At 38.6% G+C, this 18,102-nt stretch overlaps 1 protein-coding gene and 1 pseudogene across 1 annotated transcript in view; both read left to right on the top strand.

The window, feature by feature from the left end:
* DPYSL2 (dihydropyrimidinase like 2) overlaps positions 1–18,102 on the top strand; it is a 146,052-nt gene that overhangs the window by 28,026 nt on the left and 99,924 nt on the right. The gene's annotated exons all lie outside the window — the stretch shown is intronic.
* LOC112630693 lies at positions 6,868–7,725 on the top strand (annotated as a pseudogene).

The raw sequence follows: 18,102 nt of genomic DNA on the forward strand, positions 1-18,102 counted from the left end.
TTGTGGCATTGCACTCCAGCTTTGGTGACAGAGTGAGACTCCGTCTCAAAAAAAAAAAAAAAAAAATACATTTAATATCCCAATAAAGCCATCGGTAAGTTAAAAAATTATAAGTTGAACCATCATAAGTCCAGATTCTCCTCAACTTGTGATAGAGTTAAGTCCTGATAAACCCTAAAGTCAAAAAATCTTAAGTAAAAACACCATGTTGGGAATTTTCTGTACACAAGACACATTTTAATCAAGTTGTCGAAAGTTAAGGACAAATAATTTTTAAAGCAGCAAGAGAAAAGTGATTTGTCACTTTTAAGAGAATTTCTGTAAGAATATTCGTGGATTTCTTGGCAGAAACTTCGCAGACTAGGAGACAGTGGGATGATATGTTCTAAATATTGAACAAAACACAACTTTCTTTTTTTTTCTTTTTGAGACGGAGTCTCGCTCTGTTGCCCAGGCTGGAGTGCAGTGGCACGATCTCAGCTCATTGCAAGCTCAGCCTCCCGGGTTCACGCCATTCTCCTGCCTCAGCTTCCCAAGTAGCTGGGACTACAGGCGCCTGCCACCACGCCTGGCTAATTTTTTGCATTTTTAGTACAGACGGGGTTTCACCGTGTTAGCCAGGATGGTCTCGATCTTCTGACCTCGTGATCTGCCCGCCTCGGCTTCCCAAAGTGCTGCGATTACAGGCGTGAGCCACGGCGCCTGCCCGGCCAAAACACAACTTTCAATCAGGAGTACTCTACCAGGTAAAATTATCCTTTAAAAGTGATGGAGAGATAGTTTTTCTCAAACAAACAAAAGTGAAGGGAGTTCATTACCAGTAGACCTAACTTACTTATCATTTACTTGTCATGTCTGTTTGTTTCTTCTATCTGGAACAAAAAAAATGCTTTAGAAACTTATTTAAATTGAAATAAAATTATCCTAAACAGCAACACACACACAAGCATATGAAAGCATAAATCACACAGGGAAAGGTAAATATATAGACGTAGACAGATTCATGTAACACTGTAAAGATGGTGTATAAATAACTTTTAATCCTAATATAAAAGTTAATAGAGAAAATGTCGCTAACGGATATATGATATAAAAAGATGCATTCTTTGTCTACAAGAGTACAAAGTGCTTGTGTGGGGGAGTAAAATGGTAGTGTTTTTGTATGCAATTGAACTTAAAATAGAAGGTTAAAAACTATAAGATATTTTACACAAGCCTTTATCTAATAGCAAAGAAAAAAACCTGTAACAGATACACAAAAGATGAAAATTCAAAGCATATTACTACAAAAATCATCAAACAACAAAGGAAGACAGCAAGAAAACAAGAGTCAAAACAATGCAAGACAAATAGAAAATAATTAACAAAAATGGCAATGGTAAGTCCTCATCAATAATTACTTAAATGTAAATGGATTAAGTTCACCAATCAAAAGATATAGAGGCTGGGTGTGGTGGCTAATGCCTGTAATCCCAACAATTTGGGAGGCCCAGGTGGGAAGATTGCTTGAGCCCAGGAATTTGAGACCAGCCTGGGTTCAAACTATGTCTTTAACATAGGGAAACCCCATATCTACAAAAAAATTTAAAAAATTAATCAGGTGTGGTTGCACATGTCTGCAGTCCTAGCTACTAGGAAGGCTGAGGTGGGAGGATCGCTTGAGGCTGGGAGGTTGAGGCTGCAGTGGGCTCGCCACCGAACTCTAGTCTGGGTGACAGTCTGAGTGACCTTGTCTCAAAAACAAAACAAAACAACAAAAACCCCACAAAAGGTATAGAGTGACTGAATGAATAAAAAACAAGATCCAGTCATATGCTGTCTGTAATAGGTACACTTTACTTATTGTTTCTAGGTTTTAAAAATTACGTTTATTAAAAAAACATTTTTTTTTTTTTTCTGAGGTGGCAGTCTTGCTGTGTTGCCCAGGCTGGAGTGTGGTGGCGTGATCATAGCTCACTGGAACCTCAATCTCCTGGGCTTCCTGCCTCTGCCTTCTGAGTATTTGGGGCTACAGGCATGTACCACTGTGCCAAACTATTATAATTTTAATTTTTTTTTTTTGTAGAGATGGCGGTCTGGCTCTGTTTCTCAGGCATGTTTTAAACTCTGGCTTCAAGTTATCCTTCTGCCTCATCCTCGTAAAATGTTGGGATTACAGGAGTGAGCTACCACACTGGGCCTAACTTTTATTTTTAAAAAGTTAATACATGCATTATAGGAAAGTGAAAAACACAAGAAACAAAGAACGAAGTTGTCCACAATCACAGGCAGTTTACAGTTTGCTGTGTCCTTCTAGGTCCTGTGTGTGTTTAGACACAACATCCAGTTTTATTGGAGTGAGAGCATACAGTATGTATGTATCATGCTTTTTCACACATCATGAATATTTACCAATTTAAAATCCCAAAGTGATATGAATATTTTGATAACCAAGAATACACGACACCGACTCAATCTGTTAGAAAAAAGTATAATCCCACCTCTTTTGGGACAAAAATTTCATAGAAGACAAAAATGGCAACACTACTCTAGATAAAGGTACTGGCGGAATTCCGATTAACATACTGCGCTTCCGTAGTGTTCAATTTAAAGTGAAACATAAAGCAACAGAGTACACCAAGTATAGTTTCTAAGATAATTCATTATCAGATCTATACCATTCAATGGTTAGCAAGGAGGTATATTTCCGTTGAATTGCTTAATTTATTCCTGCAGTTCAGCCAAAGAGATGCACATACATCAATTGGCTACAGTCAAAATGTAAATATGAACACATCTGCATACATCTCTCCCTTCACACTTCCTTCTGCTCCTCTGCTGCCTGCCTAACAAGTCCTGATATACACTGCTCAGGGAGGGGTTAACAATTCTGTATCCAAGGTGCATTTTTTTGTATCTATTATAATAAGATATTTACAAATTGGCTAAGTCACTGGCGGTACCTTTTTTTTTTTTTCAGATGGAGTTTCGCTCTTGTTGCCCAGGCTGGAGTGCAACGGTGGGACCTTGGCTCACCACAACCTCTGCCTCCAGGATTTAAGCGGTTCTCATGCCTCAGCCTCTCCAGTAGCTGGGATTACAGGCATGCGCCACCATGCCCAGCTAATTTTTATTTTTAGTAGAGACAGGGTTTCACCATTTTGGTCAGGCTGGTCTCCAACTCCCAACCTCAGGTGATCCACCCACCTCGGCCTCCCAAAGTGCTGGGATTACAGGCGTGAGCCACCGCACCCGGCCAGTAGCTCTACTTTTTATCATACACTGTTTGCTCAGGGTGTTCCAATTTAAAAGATAATTTCAGGCCGGGCTGGTCTTGAACTCCTGACCTCAGGTGATCCACCTGTCTTGGCCTTCCAAAGTGCTGGGATTACAGGCATGAGCCCCTGTACCCAGCCTGAAAGTATCTTTTAAATAGGAACATTCTAGACTAGAACCCTTTTGCTTCCTACTTCTGTCAACCCAATGGGCAGATATAAGCATCTATAGTTCTTAGCAGGGATTTTCACAATTTCACTTCCATGAGGGTTACAAACAGTCTTTTCTATGAATTTTAACACAAAATAGACTCAACGTATTAGTTTACTAACCCTCCTTTTCTCATACGCTGGTGACCTCTTTAACATCTAGAAGGACTAGATGTTATAAATCAGGACTTGCTTGTCTTTTATGTATGGTATAAACACAGTCAAGTAAAAGACAATGCACGGACATAAGGGACAGTGGCCAATTGTGCCTCACCATACACACACTGGTATCAAACCCTTTGCAATTCCTTCTCCTCTTTTCTTCCTGAACCAGCATGAATATAGTAATGTGTACTGCTCAGAGAAGTGGTGTGATCATTCAATTTCCAAAAGACAATATTTCATATGAATTTTACAAAAGGATATTTACACAATGTGTTCTTTATTACCTCTACATTTAATATACTTTGTGCACTTCTAAACACCTAGATGGACTAGATGTTTCAAATAAAGACTTAAGTTTGTCTTCTATATACACAGTAGTATTGAATAAGCTACACACATGTAACAATGGTTATATCTGAAAGTATCTTCTATATTGTTCTGGTCTAAAGTCCTTCATTTCTTCCAGTTCCTCTCCACCACCAACCCGATGGATATAAGTACATGTGTCACTTAGATGTGATGTTATCATTTTACTTCTAAAAGTCCTTTTGAGAAGACAGCTTTTCTGTGAATTGTACAAAATGTACAAAATTGTACACTTCTGTGAAGTGTACAAAATGAATAGGTACACTTTAGAATTAAAGACACATGTAGGTTGACAGTAAAGGGATAGAAAAAGATATTTTATACAAATAGCAACCAAAAGAAACCAGAGGTGGCTATACTTATATCAGACAAAATAGACTTTAGGTCTAAAACTGTCTGTAGACACAAGGAAGATCATTTTATAATGATAAAAAGGTCAGTTCTACAGGAAAATATAACAATCGTGTACACACCCAACATCAGAGCACCTAAATATATTAAGCAAATATTGACAGATCTGAGGATAGGAACTGACAGCAATACATTAATAGTAGGGGACTTCAATACCTCACTTAGGATAAGGGATAGAACATTCAGACAGCAAATCAATAAAGAAACAGCTGACTTGAACAACACTATGGAACAGATGGACCTAACCACCACATGCAGAACTTCTTATCCAACAGCAGAAGTATGCACGTTTTTCTCAGGCACACACAAAACGTTCTCTGGGATAGATCACATATTAGGCCACAAAATGAGTCTTAACAAATTTAAGACATTCAAAATGATTCTAAGTACCTTTTTCAACCACAGTGGAATGTAACTACTAATCTATAACAGCAAGAAAATGGGAAAATTCACAAATATGTGGAAACAAAACACACTCCAGAACAACCATTGGCTCAAAGAAGATATCAAAAGGGAATTTAAAAAGTGTCTTAGCAAGGCGCAGTGGCTCACGCCTGTAAGCTCAGTACTTTGGCAAGCAGGTGGGCAGATCACTTGAGATCAGGAGCTCTAGACTAGCCTGGTTAACATGGTCAGGAGTTCAAGACTGTGCTGGCCAACATGGTGAAACCCCATCTCTACTAAAAATACAAAAAATTAGCTGGGCGTGGTGGCATGCACCTGTAATCCCAGCTACGCGGGAGGCTGAGGCAGGAGAATCGCTCGAACCCAGGAAGCGTAGGTTGCAGTGAGCTGAGATCATGCCACTGCACTTCAGCCTGAGCGACAGTGAGACTCTGACTCAAAAAAAAAAAAAAAATTCTCAACATTGAATTTCCCTGCTCCTTTATCAAAGATAAGTTAACTGTATTTATGTGTGTCTCTGGGCTCTCTGCTTTCTTCCCTTGATCTGTTTGTCTTGACAACCATACCTTTATAGTAAGTCTTGAAGTCAGGAAGTATCTGACTAGTTCTACTCCTTCAATTTCATGTTGCCTATTCTGGGTCTTTTGACTTTTCATATAAACTTTAGATTTCATTTGTTGAAATCCACAAACAATTTGCTGGCATTTTGACTGGGATTTTGATTGTGTTGAATGTATAGATCCAGTTGGGAAGAACTGGTATCTTGACAATATTGTCTTCCAATCAATGAACATGGGAATATTTCTTCATTTATTTAGTTCTTCTTTGATTTTGTTCATCAAAAAATTATAGGCTTCGTTATACAGATCTTGGATGTGTGTGTTAGGCTTATACCTAAAGATATCATTTTGTGGTTGCTCATGTAAATTGTATTGTGTTTTTAATTATAAATCCCACTTATTCATTGTTGGTATACAGGAAAGCAATGGACTTTTATGTATTAAACTTGTATCTTGCAACTTTGCTACAACTGCTTATCAGTTCCATTTTTTTGTTGATTCTTTTAGACCTATGTAGATTACACCATCTGCTCAACAGATATCAAAAATATTAGCATTTTGGTATATATCTTTATAGAGTCTTTTAAAAATAAATTAGACACATTTACATTTATTATGTGTATATACACATAATTGTATGTAACATAAATGTTACATAATTGGGATTCAGTGAGAAGACTTTTAGTTTCTTATCTGAGGTGCTAGGTACTTGTGAGTTATGACTTCTATTCTCACAACAAGAAAAATCCTGCAGAAACCAAAAATCAACAACTCTTTATCAGTCAGATGATTGAGGTCACAAGGCAAGACACTTCACCTACAATTGGCAAGAGAAGTTAATACACAGAATCAAAGCTTACTGGAGGCCAGGAGCGGTGGCTCATGCCTGTAATGCCAGAACTTTGGCAGGTCGAGGTGGGTGGATTGCTTGAGCCAAGGAGTTGGAGGCCAGCCTGGGCAACATGGCGAAATCCCGTCTCTACTAAAAATGCAAAAATTAGCCGGGTGTGGTGGCACACACCTGTAATCCCAGCTACTCGGGTGGCTGAGGCAAGATAACTGCTTGAACCCAGGAGGTGGAGGTTGCAGTGAGCCAAGATTGTGCCACTGCACTCCAGCCTGGGTGACAGAGAGAGACCCTGACTGAAAAAAAAAAAAAAGAGCTTACTGGAGCAGAAGCCCACTGCAGTAGCAAGAACCAGATTCCTTTTACTCAGTACATTGTATCTGTCCTTCAACAAAAAATGACAGGGCAAATTGAAAGACGAAAAACAATCTGAGGAGACAGAACAAGCATCATAACCAGACCCAGATATTGTAGAGATTTTGGATAGCCTGACAGGGAATTTGAAATAACTATGGTTAACGTGTTGAGGCCTCTAATGGAAAAAGTGAAAAACATGCAAGAACAGATGCATAATATAAGCAGAGAGATGGTAACTTTAATAAAGAATCAGGACTAGCCAGGAGACCAGAGATCTAGCACCTGGAGCAGCATGGCCAAGCCTTGTGGAGTGCACCTGAGTGGGGATGCCTGAAAGCAGGCGGAGGTCTTCAGACAAAATCTTTTCCAGGAGACCGAGGAATTCCCCTACAGATTCTTGCCACAGAAAATCGTATCTGAATCAGCTCTTGCAAGAGGACTCCCTCAATGTGGCTGATCTGACCTCCCTCTGAGCACCACTGGAATCCCCATCCCAGACCCTCTATCCAAGAATGATGAGTTGGAAACAGATAAGCAGGCGAAGAAAGAAGTCTGCCCTGGCATGAGAAGGTCCTGTTCCTGTTTCCCTGGTTAAGACGGAAGTCTGGACTCTCAAAGAGAAATGCATTCTGGTGATCACATGGATCCAGCATCTGATCCCCAAGATTGAGAATGGACATTATTTTGGGGTATCACTCCAGGAGAAGATGCTGGAAAGGATAAATGCAGTCAAGACCAAAGTGGAAGCCTGCCAGACAGCCACGTCTAAGTACTTCTCAGAACACGGAGATGCTGTGGCCAAGGCCTCCCAGGAAATTCATGTAATGCATTATTACCAGGCCTTGGTGCACAGGCAAGATGAGGCACCCTGTGGGGAGATCGGGGACACTGTGCTTGACCTGAGGGCTTTCTATGCTGTGCTTTATCATAATTTCAGAAGCAACCTGGAGAAAATTGTCAACCCAAAGGGTGAAGAGAAGCCATCTGTGTACTGAGCCCAGGGCTAGAAGAGAAATAAATGACTTACACTTTGTGTGGATTAAAAAACAATAATCAAGGCCTTTTCCTCTCAGAAGTCCCCTCTCTCACACTAGAGAGAGAGAGCTGTTTTCCTTTCTCTTTCTTTTACCTATTAAACCTCTACTCCTAAACTCCTAACAGTAATAATATAATAATAATAATAATCAGGCCATGTGTAGTGGCTTATGCCTGTAATCCCAGCACTTTGGGAGTCTGAGGCAGGAACATTGTTTGAGTTCAGGAGTTCAAGACCAGCCTAAGCACTATAGTAAGACCTCCTCTCTTAAAAAAAAAAAAATCGCCAGACATGGTGGTGCATGCCTGTGGTCCCAGCTACTTGGGAGGCTGAAGCAGGAGAATCACTTGACCCTGGTGGTCGAGGCTGCAGTGAGCTGTGATTGTGCCATTGCACTCCAACCTGGGTGACAGAGTGAGACCTCATCTCATAAACCAAACCAAACCAAACAAAAAATAGGCCGGGTGCAGTGACTCATGCCTATAATCCCAGCACTTTGGGAGGCTGAGGTGGGCAGATCATTTGAGGTCAGGAGTTTGAGACCAGCCTGACCAACATGGGGAAGCCCCGTCCCTACTAAAAATACAAAAATTAGCTAGGGGTGGTGGCAGGTGCCTATAATCCCAGCTACTTGGGAGGCTGAGGCAGGAAAGTCACTTGAACCTGGGAGGCAGAGGCTGCAGTGAGCCGAGATCACACCACAGCACTCCAGCCTGGGTAACAGAGCGAGACTCTGTCTCAAAATAATAATAATAATGATAATCATCACATCATCAAAAGGATATGCTAGAAATAAAGAAAACACTGTACTAGAAATGAAGAATGCCTTGTATTTGATTGATCAAGAGGCAGGACACAGCCAAAGAAAGAATCAGTGAGTTGAAGAAATGTCGGCAGAAACTTCCAAAATGGAAATGCAGAGAGAGAAAACAACGAAAATGACAGAACATAATATCCAAGAAATACAGGAAAATTATCAAAGATTTAACATATGTATAAAGGTGATATTAGAGGGAGCAGAAAGAGAGAAAGGGACAGGGGACATACTGGAAGCCAAAAAGACTGAGAATTTCTCAAAATTAATAATAGACAGCATACCACAGGTACAGGAAGCTCAGAGAACACCAAGCAGGACCAGTACTACAAAATCTATCCCTGGGCATATCACATTCAAGCTGCAGAAAATCAAAGACAGCAAGAAAACCTTGAAAGAAGTCAGAAATAAAAAGCACTTTATAGAGAGAGGAGCAAGGATAGTATCATACTGGATTTCTCTTGAGACCCATACAAGCAAGAAGAGAGTGAAGTGAAAGAAGTTGAAAGAAAAAAACCATCAACCTAGAATTTTGTATCCAGCAAGATTGTCCTTCAAAACTGAATGATAAATAAAGACTTTCCCAGACAAATAAATGTTGAGGGAATTTGTCACCAGTGACACTGCAATAAATGTTAAAAGAAATGCTTCAGAGAGAAGGAAAATGACATAAGAAGAGACTTGGATCTACTTAAAGAAAGGAAGAGTATTAGAGAGAAATAAATGAAGCTAAAATAAAGTAAATAAAGTCTTTTTTTAACTCCTGATTGATCCAACAGATAACTGTTTGTCCAAAATAACAACAGAAACAATAATAATGTATTTGGTAGTTACAGCTTATGGATAAATTAAATAATTAAATAAGGGAAAGTAACAATACAAGGGATGGGAGCATTGGGAATAGTCTGCTCTAAGGTATGTGCATCAGCTGTGATGAAGTGGTATAGTATAATTTGAACATGGACTTGGATTGGTTGTAAATGTATACTGCAAACTCAAGGGCAATGACCAGAAAAAGCTAAAAAGGGACATAATTGATTTTTTGAGAGGTGAGGAAATGGAGTTACATAAAGTAATCAATTAAAAAGACAGAAGGCAGAAAAAGAGTGAAAGACAAAAAAGAAACAACAAGGACAAAAATATAAAATAGTAACAAGCATAGAAGATATTAATCCAACTATCAATAATCACTTAAATCTTAATCATAAATACACCAGTTAAAAGATAGAGATTATCAGAGTGAATTAAAGCAAAATAGAAGTAACTATATGCTGTGTACAAGAAACCCACCCTAAATATAAAAATACAGATAGATTAAAAGTAAAAGGATGGAGAAAGATATGTCATGTCTTTTAGTCAGGGTTCTCCAGAAAAGCAGACTGATGGGAGATAGATAGATAGATAAATAGATAGATAGATAGATAGATAGATAGATAGATAGATAGATAGATGACAAGTGGCTTATTAGAGGAATTGGCTTACTCTGTTATGAAGGCTGAGAATTCCCATGATAGACTGTCTGCAAGCTGGAGAACCAGGGAAGCTGGTAGCTGGCTCAGTGCAAGTTTGAAGGCCTCAGATGCAAGGATGCCTATGGTATAACTCTCAGTCTGAGCCAAAGGCCTGAGAGCTAGTAGGGAGAGGGGATCTGGTGTAAGTCCCAGAGCACAAGAGCTGGAGAACCCAAAGTTCTGACACCCAAGGGCAGGAGAAAATGGGCATCTTGACTCTGGAAGTGAGAGAGTTTACCCTTCCTCTGCCTTCCATCCAGGCCCCCAATCAATTGGATGGTGCCCACTCACATTACATCTGGATCTTCCCCACTTTGTCCACTGACTCACACACTAATCTCCCCCAGATACACCCTCGTAGACATACCTGGGGCAACCCAATTACTCTAATCAAAAGCCAAACCCTTTCAGCAGAAGAGGGATGGTTTCAGTGCCTACTGACGCACTGAGAATAATTGATCCTTTACTAGCTATCTGGGTATCTTTTAATCCAGTCAAGTTGGCAGCCCCAATCTACCATCACACCATGCTAACACAAATCAAAGGAAAGTTAGAATAGCTATATTAATTTATGACAAAGTAGACTTCAGAGCTAGGAAAATTATCCGGGATAAAGAGGGGCACTACATAATGATAAAGAAGTCAATTCTCCAAGAAGATATAGCAATCCTTACTGTATATGTGCCTAACAGCAGAGCATCAAAATATATGAGGCAAAAACTGATAGAACTTCAAGGAGATATAAATAAATCTGCTACTATGGTTGTAGACTTCAACACCCCTCTGTCAGTAGCTGACAGATCCAGCAGACAGAAATCAGTAAGGACATAGTAGAACCAAATAACACTATCAGCTAAATGGATCTAACTGAAATTTATATAATACATCACCCAACAATAGCAGAATTCACATTCTTCTCAAACTCATATGGGACATGGAACATTCACCATTCCAGGCCGTAAAACACACCCTTAACACATTTTAAAGAATAGAAATCATACAAAGTAAGCTCTCGAACCACAATGAACTTAAACTAGAAATCAAAAAAACAGGAATATAGCTGGAAAATCCCCAAATACTTTAAGAATATACTTTTATTGTATTTTAGTTTTAGAAATGAGATCTTGCTCTGTCTCCTAGGTTAGAGTGTAGTGGCATAATCATAGTTTACTGCATCCTTGAACTGGGCTCAAGCAATTTTCCTGCCTCAGTCTCCGAGTAGCTGGGACTACAGATGCATACTACCATGCCTGGCTAATTTTTAAATTTTTTGTAGAGATGGGGGTCTCACTATGTTGCCAATGCTGGTCTTAAACACTTGGGCTCAAGCAATCCTCCTGTCTCAGCCTCCCAAAACATTGGGATTACAGGTGTGAGCCACTGCACACAGCCTAAACAATATATGCTTGAATATCACATGGGTCAAGGAAGAAATCTCAAGAGAAACTTTAAAAATATTTTTTAACTATGAGAAAATAAAAATACAACTTATCAAAGTTTGTGGGCTGCAGCAAAAGCAGTGCTTAATGAGAGATTTATACCATTAAATGCATATATTAGAAAAGAAGAAATATCTAATACCAATAATCTAAACTTCCACTTTGGGAGACTAGACAAGGAAGAGCAAATTAAATTCAAAGTAAATAGAAGAAAAGAAATAATAGTAATTAGAGCAGAAATCAATGGCATTGGAAACAGGACATCAAAAGAGAAAATAAAACTAAAAGCTGATTCTTTGAAAAGATCAGTACAATTGATGTCTCAGTCCATTTACTGTTGCTATAAACGAATACCTGAGACTGGGTAATTTATAAAGAAAGGGAAGTTATTTCCTACAGGTCTGGAGGCTGGGAAGTCCAAGGTCCATGTGCTGTGTCTGGTGAGGGCCTTCTGGCTGGTGGACACTCTTCTCTGCAGAGTCCTGAGGAGGTGCAGGGCATCACATGTGAGAGCACTTATGAGAGACTGCCAAACTGGCTTTTATAACAGACCCACTCTTGTGATAAGTAGCCCACTTCCTCAATAACCCATTAATTGATTAATCTGTGAATGAATTAATCCATTCATGAGTGCAGAGCCCTCATGACCCAGTGACCTCCCAAAGAGTCTACCTCTCAACAGTGCTGCACTGGGGATGAAGTTTTAATGTCAGTTTTGAAGGGACAAACATTCAACCCATAGCATTTGATATAACTCTATCTAGGCTAAGAAAATAAGAGAGAAGATGCAAGTTACTAATATTAGAAATGAAAGACAGGCCATCACTGCTGATCCCATGGACATTAAAAGGGTAATAAAGGAAGATTATGAACAACTCTATGTCCACAAATTTGATAATGTAAATGATATGGGCCAATTCTTTGAAAGACACAATCTACCTAAACTCACACAAGAAGAAATAGATAATCGGAATAGACCTATTGCTATTAAAGAAATAGAATTGAAAATAACGTTCCAAAACAGAAAGCACCAGGCCCAGATGCATTCACTGGTGAATTCAATCAAATGGTTTTTTAGACTTTTATTTTAGGTTCAGGGGTACATGTCCAGGTTTGTTATATAGGTAAACTTATGTCATGGGGGGTTTGTTGTACAGATTGTTTCACCACCCAGGTACTAAGCCTAGTACCCAATACTTATTTTATTCTGATCCTCTCCCCTCCTCCCGCCCTCCATCCTCAAGTAGGCTACAGTGTGTGTGGTTCCCCTCTTTGTGTCCATGTGTTTTCATCACTTAGCTCCCTCTTGTATGTGAGAATATGCAATATTTGATTTTCTGTTCCTGTATTAGTTTGCTGAGGATGATGGCTTCCAGCTCCATCTATGTTCCTGCAAAGGACATGATCTCATTCTTTTTTATGACTGCATAATATTCCACGGTATATATATACCACATTGTCTTTATCCAATCTACAGTGGTCATTTAGGTTGATTCTAGGTCTTTGCTATTTTGAATAGTGCTGCAACGAATATACACATGCATGTGTCTTTATGGTAGAACAATTTATATTCCTTTGGGTGTATACCCAGTAATTGGATTGCTGGGTTGAATGGTAGTTCTATTTTTAGTTCTTTGAGGAATTACCACACTACTTTCTACAATGATTAAACTAATTTATACTCCCACCAACAGTGCATAAGTGTTCCATTTTCTCTGCAACCTCATCAGTACCTGTTATTTTTCCCCCCTTTTTTGTTTGTTTGTTTTTTTTTTTTTTTGAGACAGAGTCTCACTCTGTAAACCATACTGGAGTGCAGTGGCATGATCTCTGCAACCTCTGCTTCCTGGGTTCAAGCAATTCTCTGCCTCAGCCTGCGAATAGCTGGGATTACAGATGCCTGCCACCACGCCCAGCTAATTTTTGTATTTTTAGTAGAGACGGGGTTTCACCATCTTGGCCAGGCTGGTCTTAAACTCCTAACCTCGTGACCTACCCACCTCGGCCTCCCAAAGTGCTAAGATTACAGGAATGAGCTACTGTGCCCAGCCATTTTTTAGCTTTTTAATAATAGCTGTTCTGACTGATGTGAGATGGTATCTCACTGTGGTTTTAATTTGCATTTCTCTAGTGATCAGAGATACTGAGCTTTTTTTCGTATGCTTGTTGGCTACATGTATGTCTTCTTCTGAAAAGTCTCTGTACATGTCCTTTGCTCACTTTTTAATGGGGTTGTTTGTTTTTTTTTCTTATGAATTTGTTTAAGTTCTTTATAGATGCTCTATATGAGAGCTTTGCCAGATGCATAGTTTGCAAATATTTTTTCCCATTCTGTAAGTTTTCTGTTTACTCTGTTGATAGTTTCTTTTGCTCTGCAGAAGCTCTTAAGTTTAATTCCATCTTATATATTAATTTTTGCTTTTGTTGTGTTTGCTTTTGGCATCTTTGTCATGAAATCTTTGCCGGTTCCTATGTCCAGAATGGTGTTGTCTAGGTTGTCTTCCAGGGTTTTATAGTTTTGGATTTTACATTTAAGTCTTTTATCCATCTTGATCAACCAAATAATTAAGGAGTAAATTATACAAATTCTCTATAATCTCTTCCAGAAAACAGAAGCAGTGGGGAACCTCCTAACTCATTCTATGAGGCCAAAATTGCCCTAATACCAAAACCAGACAAGGCATTACAAGAAAAGAATCCATAGACCAGTATCTGTAATGAATATAAATGTAAAAATTCTTCAAAATATTAACAAATAAAATGCAACAATATATACAAAGAGTTTCTACATTAGAACCAGTGGGATTTATTCCAGGTTTACAAGAGTAGTTCAACATTCAAAATCAATTAGTACAATCACATCAGCAGGCTAAAGAAGAAAAAAAAAATCACATGATTATACCAGTAGATGCAGTAAAAATATCGACAAAATTCAACATCTGTTAGTGTAAGTACTCTCGGAAAACTCAGTATATAAGGGAACTTTCTCAACTTGATAAAGATCTACACAAATGACTAACATCATATCTAAGGTGAGAAGCCATAAATTTTCCTGCTAACAATAGGAAAAGGCCAATGATTTCCCTTCTTAGCAATTCTATTTAACATTGCACTGAAATCCTAGGTAATACAAGAAGCAAGAAAAGAAAAAAAAAGGTATATAGATTGAGAAGGAAGAAATAAAACTTTGTTTGCATATGACATCACTGTTTATGTAATAAATCCCAAAGAATCAACTACAATAAAAACTCCTGGAACTATTAAATGATTATATCAAGATTGTAGGACATAAGGTTATTATACAAAAGTCAATTGGTTTTCTATATACCAGCAATGAACAATTAGAATTTACATTAAAAACATACTATTGTTTATGTTAATACCACAAAAATAGATATAAATCTAACAGAATATGTATAAAATCTATGTGAGGAAACCTACAATTCCCTGGGCACAAAATCAAAGAAGATCTAAATATATGGAAAGGCTTGGTGCAGTGGCTCATGCCTGTAATCCCAGAGGCTGAGGCAGGTGGATAGCTTGAGTCAAGGAGTTTGAGACCAGCCTGGGCAATGTGGCGAAATCTCATCTCTACAAAAAAAAATACAAAAAATTAGCTGGGTTGGGGGGCATGTACCTGTAGTCCCAGCTGCAAAGGAGGCTGAGGTGGGAGGATTGCTTGAATCTGGGAGACAGAGGTTGCAGTGAGCCGTGATTGTCAGCCTGGGTGACAGAGTGAAAAAAAATTATATATATACTTGTATGTGTAGTTATATATATTAGTATATATACATATATAATATATATACATATACATGTATTATATATATAAGATACATACACACACACACACACATATAAAATTGTATATGTAATAAATCCCAAAGAATCATCAACATTAAAATCTCCTGGAACTATTAAATGATTATATCAAGATTGTAGGATATAAGATTATTATGCAAAAGTCAGTTGCTTTTGTATATATCAGCAATGAACAATTAGAATTTACATTAAAAACATACTATTATGTACCAAAAATACTTAGGTATAAATCTAACAATATATATATGTATGGAAAGATTTTCCATGTTCATAGATTGTCAAGATCTTCCTGGTTTGATCTACACATTAGATACAATCAAAATGCCAGCAAGTTGTTAGTAGATATCAACAAACTGAATCTAAAGTTTATATGGAGAGGCAAAGGAGATTTAGAATAGGCAACATGAAATTGAAGGATAAAAACAAATTAGATACCATCTGACTTCAAAACTTACTATAGAGCTACAGTTGCCAAGACAGTGTGGTAGATAAACAGATCAAGGGAAGAGAGCGGAGAGCCCAGAAAGGAACCCACACAGATATAGTTGACATATCTTTGATAAAGGAGCAAGGACAATTCAATGTTGAAAATACAGCCTTTTCAACAAATGGTGCTGGAACAACTGGCCAACCACATGCAAAAACATAAATCTAGACACAGACCTCACATCTTTCAGAAAAATTAACCCATAATACATTGTAGACCTAAATGGAAAATGGAAAACTATACAACTCTTTAGAATATATGTAGAAGATGACTTTTTAGATACAACACCAAAAGCATGATCCATAAAAAAGATTAATTGATAAGCTGGACTTCAAAAGTAGAAAACTTCTGCTCTGTGAAAGAGACAGTCAAGAGGATGAAAAGATAAGCCAGAGACTTGGAGGAAAAAAATTGCAAAAGACACACATATGGTAAAGAACTGTTATCCAAAATATACAAAGAACTCTTAAAACCCACCAACAAGAAAACAAACAACCCAATTAAAAAGTGGGCCAAAGATAGTAAGAGACACCTCACCAAAGAAGATGTACCCATGGCAAATAAGCATGTGAAAAGGTGCTCCACATCATACATCATCAGGGAATTGCAAATTAAAACAACAATCAAAACGGGCATGGTAGCTTATGCCTGTAATCCCAGAACTTTGGGAGGCGAGGTAGGCGGATCATCTGAGGCCAGGAGTTTGAGACCAGCCTGGCCAATATGGCAAAACCCTGTCTCTACTGAAAATACAAAAAAAAAAAAAAAAAAAAAGAAAAGAAAAGAAATAGCCAGGCATTGTGACACATGCCTGTAATCCCAGCTACTCAGGAGGCTGAGGCATGAGAATCATTTGAACCTGGGCAGTGGAGGTTGCAGTGAGCCAAGATCACACCACTGCACTCCAGTCTGGGTGACAAAGCAAGACTCTCTCTAAAACAAACAAACAAACCCCACAACAATGAGATACCAGTACACACCTGTTAGGATGGCCAAAATTCATCCTGGATTTTCGTGTGTAGTGGCATCTCATTGCATCGTCACCAGCAATGAATGAGAGTTCCTGTTGCTCCACATCCTGACACCAAATGCTGGTGAGGATGTGAGCAACAGGAACTCATTCATTGCTGGTAGAAAAGCAAAATGGTGCAGCCACTTTGGAAGACAGTTTGGCAGTATATTACAAAACTAAATATTGTCTTACCATATGATCCTGCAATCGTGCTCCTTGGTATTTATTCAAAGGACATGAACACTTATGTCTAACAAAAATCTCTACAGAAATGTTTATAGCAGCTTTATTCATGATTACATGAACTAGAAATCTACCAAGATGTCCTTGAGTAGGTGAATGGATAAACAACCTGTGTTACATTCAGACAATGGAATATTACTTGGTGATAAAAAGAAATGAGCTACAAGTCATGAAAAGAAATGAAGGAACCTTAAGTGTGTAGTGCTGAGAGAAAGAAGCCAATCTGAAAAGGCTACATAATGTGATTCCAACTCTATGACATTCTGCTAAAGCAAAACTGTGGAGTCAGTAAAAAGATCAGTGTTTGCCATGGGCTTGGGGAAGGGGTGAGTGGAAGAGAGCAATAGTAGGTAGAGCACAGGTGATTTTTAGACAGTGAAACTCTTCTACAAGATACTGTGGTGGTGGATACGTCTTATTACCTTTTTAAAACCATAGAATAGACAAACACCCAAGAGTGAGCCCTAATGTAAACTGTGGACATCAGTGAATAGTAATGTAACTGTATTGGCTCATCACTTGTAACATATGTATCACACTAATGCAAGACGTTAATATATTAGTAATAGGAGAAACAGTGTTTGCCTTGTGGTGGGGGGAGAAAGGATATATGGGAATCTTGTTACTTTCTGCTCTTTTTCTGTAAACCTAAACTGCTCTAAAAAATAAAGTCTATTAATTTAAAAAGATGGGGTCCTAATGTATAAACTCTGTTGTATCTTGCTCTTTGTATTTAATAATATGTTGCACACATTAAAAAATAGTCATATGGTTAGATATACCATGAATTTAAGCAATTTTCCATTGTTTTTACTATTTTTAAAACTATTTATTTATTTATTTAGACAGAGTGTTGCTCTGTCTTCCAGGCTGGAGGGCAGTGGCGCCATCTCGGCTCACTGCAACCTCCGCCTCCTGGGTTCAAGAAATTCTCCAGCCTCAGCCTCCCGAGTAGCTGGGACTACAAGCGCATGCCGCCATGCCTGGCTAACTTTTTGTATTTTAGTAGAGTCGAGGTTTCACTGTGTTGCCCAGGCTGGTCTCGAACTCCTCAGCTCAGGCAATCCGCTCGCCTCGGTCTCCCAAAGTGCTAGGATTACAGGTATGAGCCACTACGCCCAGTTTAAACTATTTCTAGTAGTGCTAGGAAGAACTTTCATAAA

The sequence above is a fragment of the Theropithecus gelada genome, chromosome 8 (genome assembly GCF_003255815.1).
Source record: "Theropithecus gelada isolate Dixy chromosome 8, Tgel_1.0, whole genome shotgun sequence".
Taxonomy (NCBI): Eukaryota; Metazoa; Chordata; class Mammalia; order Primates; family Cercopithecidae; genus Theropithecus; species Theropithecus gelada.